The sequence below is a fragment of the Pristis pectinata genome, chromosome 17 (genome assembly GCF_009764475.1).
Source record: "Pristis pectinata isolate sPriPec2 chromosome 17, sPriPec2.1.pri, whole genome shotgun sequence".
NCBI classification, from domain to species: domain Eukaryota; kingdom Metazoa; phylum Chordata; class Chondrichthyes; order Rhinopristiformes; family Pristidae; genus Pristis; species Pristis pectinata.
The window spans coordinates 3,404,346-3,422,742 of record NC_067421.1 but is presented as its reverse complement, the minus strand read 5'-3'; the positions used below and the strand labels follow the sequence as shown (position 1 = coordinate 3,422,742).

The following is an 18,397-nucleotide window of genomic DNA, read 5'->3' as shown; positions in this document are numbered from 1 at the left end:
GCTTCGAGTCCTCACCAGCCAATTGACGAGGTGTACGAGGAATGGGGAGGCGCTGATCTTGTTCCGTAACTAAAGAAGTGAAATAGAGATATTCCCGGAAAACTCTCGGCCGGTGAGTCTCACGTCAGTGGTAGGGAAATTATTGAAGAGAATTCTTTGGGATGGCACTAATGAGCATTTGAAAAACCGTGGCCTGATTAGGGACAGACGGCGTGGCTTTGTGCGGGGCAGGTCATGTCTACGAAGTTGATTGAAATCTCAGAGGAGGTGACGAATTTCGTTGATGTGGATCGTTTTAGGGATGTGGATCTTGTCTGCCTGGATTTTAGTAAGACGTGTTACAACGCCCCTCATGGTAGGCTCACCTAGAAATTACGACGCGCGCCAACCACGGAAAACTGGCCGTTTGGATTCAGAATTGGCTTGCCCATGTTAGACAGAGGGAAGTGCTCGATGGGAATTATTCTGCTGGAGATCCTTAACAAGTGTTGTTGCACAGGGATCCGTAGAGGGCCCTACACTGTTTATGATATATCAAACTAACCTGGATGAAACTGTGGATGGCTGAGTTGGTACGTTCGCAGACGATACAATGATTGGTGGTGTTGTGGATAGTTCTTGCCTTCAGTTGCATCTTGCCGAGAGTTGTTCCAGTGCTCTGGAGAGGCAGTTCTCCGGGAAGTGTGACTGGGAGAGTTTTACATTGTGAAGTTCACTGTTACTCAGTACTTGATCGGAGTGAACACCTGATCCTGTGGACACACCTCACGGGAGAGTCTGACACAATCGGATTCCACTGTCTCTTGGTCAATTATTCGGTCCGGTCACCTGAACAAGTGTCCACCGCTCTTCTGGAGTGTCATTATCGAACTGAACTCACTGTGGAATTACTCCATTAACGGAGCCACTCTGCTGCCGGCTCTTCAGTTGTCCCTGCCTTCCCTCTGAAACCTTCCTCGGTCCCATCAGATGCTGAGATTCCAGAATGTCTTTACACACGGCAGGAAACGATTAGATATGTGAAAACAGCTCAACAGAGACTGTAACCAGGATTAATTATTGAATGGACAGTCATTCCATCTCTTGTAGCGGATTGCAGCTCGTTTCCTCCCAGCCGTTTACCCCACCATTTACCTTATCACCTCACACTGAAGCATTCAGGCTGGACTTGGTTGGATCCGTGTCTGATGTGATCAAGTTTGCAGCCGCGTCCCGACTCCCAACACTCCTGATCTTCAGCTGAAACCCGAGCCGGTGTTCAGACCCGGCAAATGTGTTCAGTGATGCGCAGTGTCTGCACTTTTCTCTTTCTCCAGTGAATTTACTGGTGATTCTGATCCTGTCTCGGGGAAATTGCGGCCTCTCCACCTGTACCACTCGTTACCTGGTGTCCATGGCAGCGGCGGATCTACTGACAATTGTAACTGAGGTAATTTTGCATCAGATCAATTATCATTATTTCCCGTTGAATTTTTTGGACCTCACCCCTGTGTGCAGCTTTATTCTTGCACTGAGGATTGCAGCCAATGATTGTTCTGTCTGGTTCACAGTCACTTTCACCTTTGATCGATTTGTCGCTATTTGTTGCCAGAAGCTGAAAACAAAATACTGTACCGGGAAAACTGCGGCTGTGGTTCTGACAACAACCGGCGTTCGGCTGTGTCTGAAAAACGTTCCCCGCTACTTCACACGGGAACCCAGAGAGATAATTGACAACGTAGCATGGTTCTGTGCGTTAATGGACAGCTATTACACTGACCCCGGGTGGGTGGGACATGACTGCATCTACTTAGTTTTAATGCCACTGCTCCCTTTCGCTGTAATTCTGCTGCTCAACGCTCTGACAGTCCGGCACATCTTAGTGGTCATTCGGGTCCGTGAGGAGCTGAGGGGTCAGAGAAAGTGGGAGAACCGCAGTGACCCGGAGATGGAGAGCAGGAGGTCTGTGGTTTTACTCTTCACCCTCTCCGGCAGCTTCATCCTCCTGTGGCTGACTGTGATTGTCGAATTCTTCGATTATAAGATCATAGGAACATCAGCAGGTCGGAATGACTCCCAGTGGATCTTCCACCAAGTTGGGTTTTTGCTGAGAAATTTCAGCTGCTGCACGAACACGTTTATTTACGCGGTGACTCAGTCCAAGTTTAGGGAGCAGGTAAAGAGCTCAGTGAAATATCCGGTCACCTAAGTGCTTCAGCTCATTCGTAAAGCCGCCCCCCACCCATGAGCACAACCCAGAGGCGTAAATAGTGCCCCCAGTCCAGGTTCCAGCTCCTCACTCACCGTCTGATCTCACAGGTGTCAGTCCCGGGCGGATTGTCCCAACTCCGTGATACCTGTCATATTTCCCCAATGTTTCCATCTTCCTCCGCATTGGGGACCGTCCGTTGCAGGCTCCACGCTGAGACCGATGGTCCTGTCTCCCTCTGCAGTGGAAAACGTCCGGTGCAGGCCCCACCCTGGGACCAATGGTCCCATCTCCCCACGCAGTGGGGACAGGTCAAGTAGAAGTTCCTCACGGGGACCAGGGTGTTCCGATCCACCTCCGCAGTGGGGATCGGCCATGGTACCAGTAATCCTAATCCACCTCCGTAGTGCGGGCCATCTAGTGCTACCTCCGCCCCAGGACCAGCAGTTTCAAACACCCTCCGTAGTGTGGGGCGTCTGGTACAAACTTCCCCCGAGACTACTGTCTAATCTCCCTCTGTGCGGACCATTTGATAATAACCTTACTCCCGGGATAGGTTGTCCGATCTCTCTGAGGAGTGTGGTCCTAGCCTTGGAATCTCCCCCATCGCGCCGACGTTTGTTCCAGACACTAAGACAGACCGCACAGTCCCGACACTGATCCTGTTTCACCAATTTATTTCCAAAGTTACACAGTTCACCCCTCCCCTCTCCCTCCCCCCACACCCATCACGTACCATGTCCCTGGCGATGCCAGTCTTTCTTCTGGGTCTTTATAATTAAGAAGTGGCTGGAGCTTCCTTAGCTTGTGACTCTTTGGTAGAAGTAGACGTAGCCCAGGTCCGGGACGGTTTTTCTGAGGCAAAGACTTTCTGATCATTGTATTTCACCCAGCTGTGTGGACGAGAGAAAGAGAGAGAGGAGGGAGGAAAGAGGGAGGAGCTCGATGGGGAAAAAGGGTGAAGTGTAGAGCAGAGTGAGGAGTGTGATGTGGAGAGAGGGAGAGGTATAGATCAGTGGGAGGGTGTGATGGGGAGAGAGGCGTGCTGCAGAGCAGGATGATAACGAGGGTTCAGTGACAGAAAGAGGGAGAGAGGGGAGGTCAGAGAGGGTGTGGGGGTACGCCTAGGGGTGGATTGCCCGCACTCACCTCCCTTCCTTCTTGATGTGACACACGTAGTGTCCACACACGGTCTTTATCCCCATGTGACTGATGAAGGCGAAGAACTGGTACTAGGCAGAAGGAAGCACATCAGTGGGATGGGACGATCCGTGGATGCACAGGCAGGCGGTGTTGGGAGAGGTGTGTGTACACCAGACGCCAGTACACAGGGGGACAGTAGGGAGCGATCTGTACACACCGGACACCTGTATACAGGGGGATAGTGGGGACGCGTGTGTACACATCAGACATCAGTACACATGTAGGCTGTGTTAGGAGAGTTATGTGTAAACCAGTACCAGTACACAGGGGGACGGTGGGGAGGGGTGTATACACACCAGACACCAGTACACAGCAAACTCGGGGGAATGGTGTGTACAAGCCAGACACCAGTACACGGGGGACGGTGGGGAGGGGTGTGTACACACCAGGCTTCAGTACACAGGGTACGGTGCTGAGATGTGTGCGTACACACAAGGCGTGAGTACACACACAGAGGTGGTGTGAACAAACTCAGTTCCTCACTGCCCTGCCCCTCGCGTATATTGGGTTCTGTGGGCGTGCATTCAGAGACGGAGTCGGCTGCCGATCGCCACTCAGACACGTCCATAGCTGCCTCCGCGTCAAGGTCATCGATGTGGCTGAAGATCCAGTCCACCGCTCGCTCCAGGCTGTTGTTCTGTGAGAGAGGCAGAGGGTGAGGGAGTGTGAGAAGTTGTGTGAGGGTGTGTGTGAGGGAGAAATAGTGGGAGAGGATGAGAGAGAGAAAGAGAGTGTGAGGGAGTGAGAGAGAGGGAGAGAAGGAGAGAGCGTAGGAGAGAGAGAAGGAGAGAGTGACAGAGAGAGAGAGAGTGTATGTGTGTGTGTAAGAGAGAGTGGGCGAGAGTGAGAGAGGGAGAGAGAGAGTGTGAGAGAAAGGGAAAGAGTGCGAGAGAGACGGTGAGCGAGTGTGTGTGAGAGAGAATGATAATGAGAGAGAGCGAGGAAGTGAGTTAGTGATGGTGGACGGGGAGGCAGTGGGAGGGAGTGTGCGGGGCCATTAGTGAGGGAACGGGAGAAGACGGTGGGAGCGGTGAGAGGGCGAGGCGAAGGTGTGATGGGGAGGTGGGGTGAGAGGAGCGAGGGGGATCGAGGGAAATCGAGATTGAGGGGTATCGAGGGGTAAAGGGGATCTAGGGGCGAAGGGGTTCTGGGCTGAGGTGAGCGAGGGGTGAGGGGAGCGAGGGGTGAAGGAGATCGCCGGGAGAAGCTTAGCCAGGGGTCAGGTGAGAGAAGGGTGAAGGGGAGCGAGGGGGAAAGGAGATCGAGGGTTGAAGGTGTTCGAGGGGGAGAGGGATCGAGGAGTTGAGGGGATCGAGAGGGAAGGGTGAAGGGGATCGAGGGGGAGGGGAGCGAGGGGTGAAGGGGATAGAGGGATGGGGAGCGAGGGAGAAGAGGAACAAGGGGCTGGGTAGAGGAGGTGGGGAGGGGGAGATGGGCAAGACGGGGTTGGTATGGGTGGGGGAATGGTATGGAGGTGAAGGGTGAAGGGCAAGATGAGGGGGAGAGGGTGGGAGAGTAAGGGGGAGAGAGGGAGGAGGGAAATGGATGGAGTAGGGGAGATGGATTAAGGGGAGATGGAGGGAGGAGTGGATGGAGGGAGGAAGAGGAGATGGAAGGAAGAGCGGGAGATGGAGAAGGGGAGGGAGGGAGGAGGGTAGAGATGGGAGGAAGGGCAGATGCAGAGAGGAAGAGGAATGGAAGGTGGAGAAGGAGATGGAGGGAGGCGGCGAGAGAGGGAGGGAGGAGGGGAGAGATGGAGGCTGGAGGTGGGAGCTGAAGGGAAGAGGGGGAGCTGGTGGAAGGAGAAGGAGATGAACGGAGGAGGGGAGATGGACGGAGGAGTGGGGAATGAGGCAGGAGGGAGATGGAGGGAGGAGTGGGATATGGAGGGAGGGGAGATTAATTGAGTAGGGGGAGATGGAGGGTGTAGATGGAGGGAGGAACGGTGAGAAGAATCGAAATGGATGGAGGGGCTAGATGGAGGGAGGAGGGGTTAGATGGAAGGAGGATGGGTTAGGGAGGGAGGAGTGGGTAGATGGAAGGAGGAGGGATAGATGGAGGAAGGGGGAGATGGCTGGAAGAGCGGAAGGTAGGGAGGAGTGGGGAGATGGAGGGATGGGGAGATGGAGGGAGGAAGGGTGAGTGAGGGAATAGGGAGGGAGAGAGGAGCTCGGAGATGGAGGGAAGAGGCGCAGATGGAGGAACAAGGGAGATATGTAGGGGAGGGAGAGGAGATGGAGATGGATGGAGGACGGGGTGTTCGATGGAGGGAGAAGGGGAGATGCAGACAAGAGGGGGAGATGGAGGGAACAGGATGGAGATGGATGGAGGATGGAGGAGATGAATAGAGGAGGTGAGAAATGGATGGATGATGGTGAGGTGGAGAGGAGCGGGGAGATGGATGGACAAGGCGCAGATGGAGGGACGAGGGAGAGATGCAGGGGAGATGGGGGAGATGGAGATGGATGGGGGAATGGAGGTAGGAGGGTGGAGATGGATGGAGGACCGGTGTTTTATGGAGGGAGAAGGGGAGATGCAGACAAGAGCGGGAGATGGAGGGAGGAGGGTGGAGATAGATGGAAGATGGAGAAGATGGATAAAGGAGGTGGGAGATGGATGAATGAGGGGGAGATGGAAGGAGGAGAGTGGAGATGGAAGGAGGAGGAGTGAGGTGTATGGTGGAGGGTAAGATGGAGGGAGGAGGGGAAATGGATTTCGGAGGAGGAGATGGAGCGAAGAGGGGGTAGATGGAGGGAGGACAAGTGAGACGGAGGGGGCAGATGGAGGGAGGAGGGGGAGATGAAGCGAGGAGGGGGAGATGGATGGAGGATGGTGAAGATGGAGGGAGGAGGGTGCTGATGTCTGGAGGAAGAGAGAGACGGAAGAGAGGAGATGAATGGAGGAGAGGGAGATAGAGTGTGAAGGGGGAAATGGATGGGGTGTAGATGGATAAGGTGGGGGAGGGAGATGGACAAGATGGGGGAACCTGGAGAGGGTAGAGAAGGAGGAGTGTGGAGTCGAGAGGCGAATTCTGGACAGGGGCGATGGTGGAGAGGGATGAAGGTGGAGTAGGTGACGGTTGACAGTGTCGAAGGTGGAGTGGGGCCAGGGGGTAGGGCGGAGAGGTAAGGGGGGAGTGTGGAGAGCGACGGCAGGGGAGTGTGGAGGGGGGTGCTGAGTAGCGAAGAGGGAGGGCGGAGAGGGGCCACAGGGGGAGACTGGAGAGGGGCGTGTCGAAAGGGCAGTGGGAGGAGGGGGAGGGTAGTGGTTGTATAGGGGTTAGGAGGGAGGGGGAGAGCGGAGAGGGGCGATGTGTTAAGGGTGGAGAGCCCTGAGGGTGGTAGACCGATGTTAAGAGGGGCAGCGACCATGGAACGGGGAGAGTGCAGAGACCGCAGACACCTCAGACGGTGGACTGCAGGGACCGTAGACACCTCTGGACGGTGGGAGTGCAGAGATGCAGACACGTCGGGACGGGGACAGCGCAGGGTCCGCAGACGCCTCGAGACATAGGGGAGTGCAAGAACCGCAGACACCTGGAGACGGGAGGAGACCAGAGACGGCAGTGACCTCGGGACCGGGGGAGTGCAGGGACCACAGATACCTCAGGACGGTGCAGAGAACGCAGAAACCTCAGGACGGGGGAGTGCAGGCAACGCCTCAGGAAAGGGGTTGGCAGAGACCGTACATACGTCAGGATGGGGGGAGTGCAGGGACCGGAGACAGAACGGGACGATGGGAGTGCAGGGTCCACAGACACCTCGGGACAGAGGGAAGTGCAGGAACCGCAGACACCTGGAGACAGGAGGAGAGCAGAGACCGCAGACACCTCGGGACGATGCAGAGACGCAGACACCTCAGGATGGGTGGAGTGCAGGGACCACAGACACCTCGGGACAGTGCAGAGAACACAGACACCTCAGGACGGGGCAAGTTCAGGGACCGCAGACACCTAAAAAAAAAGGGTTGGCAGAGACCGTAGATACCTAGGGATGGGGGGAATGCAGGGACCAGAGACAAAACGTGACGGTGGGAGTGCAGGAACCGCAGAAACCTCGGGACGGCGTATAAACAGCAGAGAACTCGGGCCGTGGGAGTACAGGGTCCTCTAACACCTCAGCACGGCAGGAGTGTAGGGATCGCAGACACCTCGGGACGAGAGGAGTGCGGGGATAGCAGACACCTCAGGACGGGGGGAGTTTAAGGACGGCAGACAGCTCGGGACGGGGAAAGCGCAGGGTCAGCAGACACCTCGGGACAGAGGGGAGTGCAGGAACCACAGACACCTCGGGACGGTGCAGAGACAGCAGACACCTCGGGACGGTGGGATTGCAGGTAACGCAGACCCCTCGGGACGGGGGGAGTGCAGAGACCGCAGACACCTCGGGACAGACGGGAGTGCTGGAACCATAGACGGCTCGGGCCGGGAGGAGGGCAGAAACCGCAGACACCTCGGGACGGAGGGATTTCAGGTAGCGCAGACCCCTCGGGATGGGAGAGTGCAGGGTCTGCAGACACCTCGGGACGGGGGGAGGGCAGATACCGCAGACACCTCGGGTCGGGGAGAGTGCAGAGACCTCAGACAACTCAGGACGGTGCAGAGATCGCAGCCACCTCGGGACAAGGAAATGCAGGGACGCAGACACCTCAGGAAAGGGGTTGTCAGGGACCGCAGATACCTCAGGATGGGGGGGACTGCAGGGACCGCAGACAGAACGGGACGCTGGGAGTGCAGGGACTGCAGAGACCTCGGGTCGGGGAGAGTGCAGGGACCTCAGACACCTCCGGACGGTGCAGAGATCGCAGCCACCTCGGGACCGGGGTAGTGCAGAAACTGAAGCCACCTCGGAACGGGGGGTGTGCAGGGACCGCAGACACCTCGGACGGCGCATGGACAGCAGAGAACTCGGGACCGTTGGAGTACAGGGCCCGCATACACATCGGGACGGAGGGAGAGCAGGGACCTCAGGCACCTCGGGTCGATGGGAGTACAGGGCCCGCATACACATCGGGACGGAGGGAGAGCAGGGACCTCAGGCACCTCGGGTCGATGGGAGTACAGGGACCGCATACACATCGGGACGGAGGGACAGCAGGGACCTCAGGCACCTCGGGTCGATGGGAGTACAGGGACTGCAGATACCTCGGGACTGAGTGCAGGGAACGCAGACACTTTGGAGGACACCTGTACCGCCCCCCACACCCCCTTCCCACAGGCAGGGCCCACACTCACCATGGCCTTCAAGGCGAACAGGTCCTAGTCCCAGGAGAAGCACATGGACGAGATGGTGGCCAGGCTGTCTTCTGATGGAGATTCGGGGCCGGTCACCGCCAATGCAGGGCCGCCGGATCCCGGCAACATCAGCAGCTGAGCGAAATCTGCGGGAGGAGGCGGGCGAGAGGGTGAGTGTTGGAGAGGGCGGGGAGTGGGGGGTGGAGGGGGTGAGTGAGGGAGAGGCCAGAGAGTCGGAGCGAGAGGGTGAGCGGTGCGCAGAGAGGGCGGAAAGTAGGGGGAGAGGGTGAGTGGTGGAGAGAGAGGGAAGGGAGTCGAGGAGAGGGTGGGTGAGGGAGAGAGAGGGCGAGGAATCGGGTGGAGAGAGTCCAGGGGTCTGTGGGAGAGTCCGGGCGTCGGGGGAGTGTCCGGCGGTCGGGGGCAGGGAGTCCTGGGATCGTGGGGTAGAGAGTCCAGAGGCCGGGTGGAGAGAGTCCGGGGGTCTGAAGAGAGATCCCGAGAGTTGGAAGGGAGACAGTCCGGGTTCGAGTGGGGGAAAGTTCAGGGGTCGAGTGGGAAAGAGTCTGGGGATCGGGGGGCAGAGAGTCCGGGGCTCAGGGTAGAGAGACCTGGGGTCAGGGGTGAGAGTCAGGAGGTTGCGGAAAATAGTCCGGGGGTCGGGGGGCAGAGAGTCCAGGGGTCGGGGGAGAGACTCCGGGGGTCAGGAGAAAGAGCCCGGGAACGGCGGGGAGAGATTTCGACGGTCGGGGGTGAGGGAGACCGGGGATCGAGGGTGAGAGAGTCAGGAAGTGAGGGGGCGCGGTCCGAAGGTGAGGAGGCGGGGTCTGGGTTCCGGAGGCATGGACTGGCAGGGTCCGGCTGTCCGGGGAGTGTAGAAGGCCAGCACTCTGGTGAGGGAAATCAGTCCCTCGCCCTCGGCGCCCCCACACTGACCTGTCTCGTCGAGGTGGGGCATGACCCAGTTTATGGTGGCCCCCACGCCGGTGTTGCCGGTGTCTAAGACGGGCTTCCGACACGCCTCCATCGGGAAGCCCTTCACCGCCAGCTCAACCACCACCGACTGATTGAGTACCGGGACTGGGGCGGAACGGGAGGGGAGGGATGGAGCGTGGGGGACGGTGGAGCGATGGGGAGAGAGAGAGGGGGGAATGGACAGAGGAGGGAGGCAGGAGGAGGGAGCGATGGGGTGAGGGGTGGGGGTGGAAAGATGGGGAGGGAGCAAGAGAGGGTGGGAGAGTGAGGAGGGACAGTCATCAACCCACCTCCCAATCTCTGCCCCCTCCCTCTCCACCTCCCCCCAACCGGAACCACTTCGCCACTCAACACACACAGGCAGTCGGGTCAGCTGTTATCACAGCCCAGCACATCACGGACACCAGCCTCCTCACCGCGGACCCTGTCCACACTTCTCGTTGCCTCGGTTAAGCAACCGACATAATCAAAGCCCTCACCCACCTCGGGAATTCTCTCCTCTCACCCCTCCCATCGGCCAGAACTTACAGAAGCCTGAAAGCACGTACCACCAGGCTCAAGGACAGCTTCTACCCCTCTGTTATAAGACGGTTCCAGTGTGCGATAAGGTAGATCCTTAGTTTTAAGGCAGTGATGGAAACGAATAGGACGGGTCCACAGGTTAAGACCCATCACGTGTGCTCCACAGTTCAATCATGACCGATTTCCCTCAATTCCATTCTCCTGCTTTCTCCCTGTTACCCTGAAACGCTCTTGATACGTTAACCCTTTCATTCCCGGAATCATTCTTGTGAACTTCCTCTGGACCCTCTCCAGGGCCAGCATATCCTTCCTTAGATACGGAGGACAAAACTGCTCTCAATACTCCAAATCTGGTCTGACCAATGCCTTATAAAGCCTCCGCATTACATCCTTGTCTGGATGAGAAAAAAGAAGCAAATATTCTCTTTAGGAGGTCAGGAACAGGCGAATCCCTTGATGACTATAAAAAGATTAAGAATACTCAAGAGGGAAATCAGGTGGGCAAACAGAAGGCATGAGATATATCTGGCAGGGAAGGCTTCGGAAAATCACAAGAGGTTCTATAGATATATTAAGAGTAAAAGGGTGCCCACGGAGAGAGTAGGTCCCCTGACAGAGATCAGCAGGGCCGCCTATATCTCAAGCTTCAGGAGATGGGTGGGTTTTTAATGAATATTTCTCCTTGCTGTTTACTGAGAAGAAAATTATAGTTGCTAAAGAGATAAGGGGGATGATTTGGAGAACATTCCTATTACCGGAGAGGAGTTATTTACAGCCTTACAGCGCATTAAGGTGCATCCTACATCCTCCAACTTTGTGGGAGGCTGGAGAAGAAATTGTGGAGATTTTTGCTTCATTGTTAGCCACTGGTGAAGTTCCTCTAGATTGGCAAATGTTCCATTGTTTAAGAACGGCAGCAAGGTCAAGTCGGGGAACTACAGGCCGGTCATCCTGACATCCGTGGTGGGAAAGTTACTGGAGGGAATTCTGAGGGAGAGCATCTACCAGAATTTGGATGAACAGAGTCTGATGAGGAGGAGTCGGCATGGCTTTGTGTGAGAACTCACGTTTGACGAATCTTTTAGAGTTTTTTTGAAGCAACCAGAACAGAAGATGAGGGTAGGGTGTGGGTGTTGTCTATTTGGACTTCAGCAAGGCTATCAACAAGGTTCTGCATGGCAGGCTGGCCTGGAAGGATGAGTCCCATGGAATCCAGGGAGAGCTGGTTAGGTGGATTCAAAACTGTCTCGGAGGTAGGAAGCAGTGGATGGTGTTTGTCGGTTGTTTCTCGGAATGGAGGCCGGTGATCGGTGGTGTGTCGCAGGGCTCGGTGTTGGGACCCTTATTTGTACAAGCAATTTCGATGTGGATGCACAAGGCTTGATCAGCAAGTTTGCAGATGACACAAAATTAGGAGGTATTGTTTATGGTGAAGAAAGTTATCGTCGATTACAGGTGGATGTTGATCAGTCAGGGAAGTGGGCCGAGGAGTGGCAAATGGATTTCGAAACAGATAGGTCTGAGGTGATGTATTTGGAAAGTCAAACCAGCTTAGAGTTTTACTGTGGCTGCGTAGAACGCACTGCTGGCAGAGGTGGTGGAGGTAGATACATCAGGGACAATTAAGAGGCTCTTAGATAGCTACATGAATGATAGAGAAATGGAGAGCTATGTGGGAGGGAATGGTTAGATAGATCTTAAAGCAGGATAAAACGTCGGCACAACATCGTGGGCCGTAGGGCCTGTACTGTGCTGTAGTGAACGGTAGGGGACTAAGGAGTGTAATGGAAGAGAGGGACAGAGGAGTCCATGTACATAGTTTGTTGAAAGCGGCGTCACAGGTAGACAGGGTAGTGAAAACTGCATTTGGCACGCTGGCCTTCATCAGTCAGGGCACTGAGTACAGGAGTTCGGACATTATGTTGTAGTTGTACAAGTCGTTGATGAGGGCACACTTGGAGCACGGTGTACGGTGTTGGTCACCCTGTGAAAGGAAGCACGTGGTTTCCTCCAGACTCAAGGACAGCTTCTAGCCGATGGTATAAGACTATTGAACTGTACCCTAGCACGATAAAATGGGCTCTTGACCTCAGCATCTACAGCCTCAAGGCCCTTGCACCGTATTATCTAAATACCTCTTCCACAGGAAGGAAGCAGAGAGCACGTGGGCAAAATACAGTGAGGTGGTGGTGTCGATAATGTTACCCTCAGCCTCCTCCGGTCCAGGGAACCTAGGCCCAGTCTGCATGGTCTTTCCTTACAACTGGAGCCCAGAGGTCCCGGTAACACAGGACGCAGAACAGCGCAGCGCAGGAAACACAGGCAAACGACAGACTATTGGTACCTCGGACAAGAATGACTATCTCTCTGCATCTTTTCATACCGCTTTACATCCTCCAGGTGCGGGCGAACTCGTGTTTTCTACAGAGTCACGGGAGGATTCACACCGCCGCTGAATATCCCCGGGCGTGTGCAGGGATCTGACACTGTGAGTGTGTGCGTCTGTCGATATGTGCAGGCGTGTGCGCGCGTCTCTGGGACTGCGTGCGTCTCTGTGTGCGGGTGCGTGCATGTCTGTGCGTGTCGTGCGTGCGCGCTCTCGCGTGTTTGTATGTGCACAGACCAAGAAGATATGGAGCCCTCACTACTCATGGGGAGGGTGAGAAACGGGGCAGGAAAAGACAGAAGACCCACTAACGGCGGAGAGGAGGAGAGGGCAAAGGAGAAGGAGTAGTCATCCTCGGTGCCACAGAACCAAGGATACCTTTGGGCTCGTCCGGGGTGACCAGCGGAAGGGGGGGGGCGATGTCCAACAGCTCCTCCTCGCCTGCCTGCAAGCAGCTGCCCCGCAGGTGGATGATATCCAGCTCTTCTGGCATGTCGATCAATACGTCTGCAAGGGCAGAGTGGCCGTGAGAGAGGTGCAGGTTGAGGAGTGAGTGGGGGCGGAAGGTGAGTGGGACTGGTTGGGGTGGGAGGGGGCGGTGAGAGAGAGGGGCAGGTTGGGGAGGTGGGGAGTAGAGAGATACTGCGGAGGGAGAGGAGGGTGGAGGGAAAGGACGGCGGAGGGAGGGGGCGAAGTGAGAGAGGACGGAGGGAGAGGATGGCGGAGGATGAGGAGGCGGAGGGATAGGGAAGGGAAAGGGGCGGAGGGAGAGCGGGCGGATGGACAGGAGGAGAAGGGAGTGGGAAGGAAGGAGAGAGGGAGGAGGGGAGTAGGAGGAGGGAGTAGTAGGGGCAGGAGGTGGAGGGAAAGAGGTAGGGAAGGAGGGAGGGAAAGGTGAATGAGGGAGAGATGGAGGAGAGAGAGGAGGAGGTGGGAGAGGGCGAGGAGGGAGAAGGGGATGAGGGGAGCAGGTAGAGGGAGAGGAGGGAGAGTGGGAGGATGGAGGGGGAGGGGGAGGGTAGGAGGGAGAGCGGAAGGAGGTGGAGGGGAGGAGGGAAAGGGGAGGAGGTTGAAGGGAAGGTGGTGGAGGGGGAAAAGTGGGTGGCGGTGGAGGAGGGTGTGGGAGGAGGGGGCGGGGAGCAGGTGGGAGGGGTGGAGATGGAGGTAGAGGAGGAGGAAGGGGAACGGGGAGGATGTGGAGGGGAGGAGGGAGATGTGAGAGGAAGAGGGAGGAAGGGATGAGGAAGATTGAAGGTGGGGAAACATCTCACCCAGCTGCTTGGGCACCCAGTCCAGCCCGAAGGTGGCTTCTTGATGTGGATCACCGGTAGTCGGGGAACGAGGCGAGCCGGGTCCTCTTGTGGGCCAGCAGAGGATAGGTCAGTCCCAGACCCTCCTTCCCCACCCCACCCCACCGTTACCCCCACCTTCCCGCGTCACGTCCTTGACGGCCACAGACTTCGCCAAGAGGGCGGTGCTCCAGAGTTGTCGTCGAGCTGCTCGGACTCCGAATAGGCGTTGAGGAAGGCCTCGAAGGCGATCTTCGCCCGCACCATCTGCGGGGCTGTCCTCTTCTCCGTCTCCACCTCCTGCTTCTGCTTCTCGAACTCCGTCAGCTCCTCTGGAACGGGCCGGATCAGGGCATCAGGAGCGGGACAAATCCACGCTTTAACCACATCTCCCCCCCCCCCCACCTGATAACTCTTAACAAGGCCCTCAAGAATACCAATAGCACTCTTCCGGACACCAGGGAGTGAGCCACGGAGCAGTAACTGCAGAGACGGAGTGTGCGAGATGATCTCAGGTCCAGGGGAGTATGATATCCATGCCTCAACCCCTTCCCCCACTCTCCCACCCGCGACCTCAATGTGACCCTCCGGAATAACAGCAACACCAGGGAGTGCTGCCACGGAGCAATGAATACGGAAGCAGATTGGGCAAGATGATCCCACTGCATCAGGAGCGAGGCAAGTCCACTCATCAACCCCTTTCCCCTACTTTGCCACCCGCCACCTCTCTACGGTGAATACAAGTAGCGCTATTCTGGGCAACGGCTAGTGATGCCACAGGGTAGTTATGGTGGGATCAAAATGAGGGTGGGGAGGAGAGACTGAGCGGATACCCACAAACAGGCCCACTCTCCTCCCAGAACATGGATCCTGACCCAAAGGACTCCTATCTCTCGGACAGACGGAATCTCGTACACTGCGCTCACCTTTGTTGACTGCAGCCTCCAGCGGAACAGGCAGCTGCATGATTTAGTCGACCAGCTGGAAGTACTTCACCTTGCCTGACACCAGCCAATTGATCCGCTCCTTCACCAGGAAGCGGAGGCTACGTTGGGGTTCTCCGAGCTCCTGCAGTTCCTCTGTAAAAAGGACAGGGTTAGCAGGAGACACGCTGAGTATGCAAAGGTCGGAGGTTTTCGGGGATTGATCACCCCAGAGACAGGCTCTTGTCGGTATATTATTGTCATGCGTTGAGGTGTAGTGAAATATTTTTATTTTGCGTGCCATCCACGCAGATCAAGAATTCCGTAACTACGTTGAGCTGGGGTAAGCAGCCTCACTGGTAGACAGGGTGGTGAGGAAGGCGTTTGGCGCGCTGGCCTTCATCAGTCATGGCACTGAGTACAGGAGTCGGGAGGTCATGGTGTGGTTGGCGAGTCCGCACTTGGGAGTATTGTATTCAGTTTTGGTCCCCTGTTGTAGGAAACGTGTTATTGAACTAAAAATCGCAGAGGGAGATTTACGAGAATGTTGCCGGGTCTCGAGGGCTGAGTTATAGGAAGAGGTTGAGCAGGTTGGGACTTTATTCCCTGGAGTGTAGGAGGCTGATGGGTGACCTTGTAGAGGTCTATAAAACCACGAGGGGCAGAGATAGGGTGAATGTGCACAGACTTTTTCCCAGGGTTGGGAATCAAGAACTAGAAGGCACAGGTTTAAGTTGAGGGGCAATTTCTTCACTCAGAGGGTGGTCCGGACATGGAACGAGCTGCGAGAGGAGGTGGTTGAGGCAGGTACATTGACACCATATACAGGATACTTGGACAGGAACATGGATAGGAAATGTTTAGAGGGATAGGGGCCAAACGCGGGCAAATGGGACTGGCTCAGATGCGAATCTTGGTCGGTACAGACCAGTTGGGCCGAAGGGCCCGTTTCCATGCTGTGTGTGACCCTAAGGTGGCTCAATTCCGGATTCGCCAGGGGCGGCCCAATGCGCAATGCTAAACTCAGCTTTTCATCACAGCAGCAGTCTGTCCACCGTGCAAGATGCTTGTTGTTCAGTACGTTGACAGTCTAACTAGTATTATTTGCTCACCATCTTGACTTCATTAAGAGAAACAATTGGGTCCACGTTGGCCTCGTTAAACTATGACGCAATCAAGAGAAACGAAAGGATCCATGCTGTCCTAATTAAAGACTGGCCTGAGAAATGCCAGCTGGCAGTCTCAGTGTTAGAAGGCAGTCAGGGTACGGGGCGAATGACAGAGAGAAGAGGTTACAGAAAGAAGACCTAGAATTCATTCCTCAGTAACGGACGACTTGCTCCTCTGAAACCTGTTGGTTTGACTTTTCGGCTTGGAAGAATTGTGTTTAGAAGTTACTTTCTCAGTTACAAATCTTTGTTAAGAATTGTTTACTGGAGTTAATAAACTATGTTCAGACTGCTTCGTTAGTTAGAAGTATCTCCTCCTTGGTTGGGAGGGGGGAGCCACCGCTCTAAATAGCGATTATTGGCAGCTAGACCCTTCCGTCGAAAGGAAAGTGGTGAAGTAAACTCGGCCTTGAAGTATAGGTTGACACAGTATAATCTCCCCATAGTGAGGGTATTCGTGGATGTTATGCCAGATAGGGCTTAGAGTCTTTGTGAAGTTTAGAGCTCCCGGGCTGTGCACCCAATACCATCACAAATGCTGGCTCTGAAATGGGTTGTGGGTGGGTCACTTACATGGGAACATAAGAAATATGATCAGGAGGAGGACATCCGGCCTATCGAGCCTGCTCCGCCAATCAAAAACATCATGGCTGATCTGTCCCTGGACTCAGATCCACCTCCCTGCTTTTTGCCATAAACGTTAATTCCCCTGCTATTCAAAACTCGATCTGAGTCTTAAATATACAGCACGCAGGCGCAACACTATTACAGAGCCAGCGACCCGGGTTCAATTCCCGCCGCTGTCTGTAAGTTCTCTCCGTCTGTAGGCATGGGTTTCCTCCGGGTGCTCCGGTTTCCTCCCAAATTCCAAACAGACGTACGGGTCAGGAGTTGTGGGCATGCTGTGTTGGCGCCGGAAGTGTGGCGACTCTTGAAGGCTGCCCCCAGCATATTCTCAGTAACGTGAAAAGTCGCATTTCACTGTGTGCCCATGTATATGTGACTAATAAATAAATATCTTCAAAACTATCTTATCTTAATGAGGAAGCCTCCACTTATTCCTGGGCAGGGATTTCCACAGATTTACCTTTCTATGGGAAAAGAAAGTTCTACTCATTTCCATCCGAAATATATTGCCCCCAATTTTGTAGCTGTGTCTCCTGGTTCTCGTCTCACCTACCAGTGGAAACAACCTTCCTGCCTCTATCTTCTCTGTTCCTTTCACAACTGTATGTTTTGTTACGGATTAAGTTACTATTTGGTTGATGTCCATTTAAGAAATAGCACAGTAGTGTGTGTGTGTGTGTGTGTGTGTGTGTGTGTGTGTGTGTGTGTGTGTGTGTGTGTGTGTGTGTGTGGTGATTACGACAACAACAGGAATGAATGACGTGATAACGTTTTTAGAGCCACTAAGAAGTGAGAGAGAGAGAGAGAGAGGGAGAGAAACACCTGCCTGCTGGTCTCTGTATCGATGGACGAAGAACAGTAACTGTGTCTGTCACTACAATCCACGTACAGATTTTTGGAATAATCCAGTGGAGTCCACTTTTCCGTTAACCTGGAGAAGGAAACAAGTATTTGTGTGGACGGCCATTTCTCGAAAGCCTTTCGGGGTGACAGATACCTCGAAACAAAGCAATGGAGATCATCAGTGACTGAGATGTCGTATAGGTTCCATTGTGGAACATTTGGATTTCGTCATGTCTACATTCTCTCTACATTTTCTCTTCAGGCAACGGTGGTTTTGCCAAAATCTTTGCTCATGTTTCACATTTTTGCTTGCTGAACTGAACTTTGAGAACTATTCCTGGACTTGGAGTTTGGGAATTTGCCACACATTACTTCGGGTTTAGTTGTGGGGTTAACGTTTAATTTCTAACAGATTTACTTTTAACATTCTAACACTTCCTTTTTTCCCTTTCTTATTATTATAAGTAGTTATTAGTAAAATAGTTTCTAACACTTATACATAACTCGGTGTGTTTCTTTTGTTGCTGGTACGTAATATTTTCCATAAGATCCCCTCTGATTTAGGAAAGTATTAACTTGGGGTAGGGGGAATTATGATGCTATGAGGCAGGAACTTGGGAGCGTTCATTCGGAACAGATGTTCTTGGGGAAGTGCATAATGAAATTGTGGAGGTTGTTTAGGGAGTAATATCATGGGGCTCTGGTGGGTTTGTGCCATTGAGCCAGGGTAAGGATGGTAGAGTGAAGGAACCGTGGTTGACCTGAGACATAGAATATATTGTCAAGAGGAAGAAAGAAGCTGACCTAAGGTTTAGAAGGCATGAATCAGGCAGGACTCTGGATGAGTTTCGAGATAGCCAAGAGGGAACTTCAGAATGGACTTAGGAGAGCTATAAGGGAGCATGAGAAGTCCTTGGCGAGTAGGATCAAAGAAAACCCCAACACGTTCTACACGTATGTGAAGAATAGGTAGATGACTAGAGTGAGGGTAGGACCGATCAGGGATGAAAGAGAAAACGTGCCTGGAGTCGTAAGGGGTAGG

The 18,397-nt window shown here is 54.6% G+C and overlaps 1 pseudogene; it reads right to left on the bottom strand.

The window, feature by feature from the left end:
- Positions 1 to 2,988: 2,988 nt before the first annotated feature.
- LOC127579591 (ubiquitin carboxyl-terminal hydrolase 5-like) lies at positions 2,989 to 14,980 on the bottom strand (annotated as a pseudogene).
- Between the last annotated feature and the right edge of the window lie 3,417 nt (positions 14,981 to 18,397).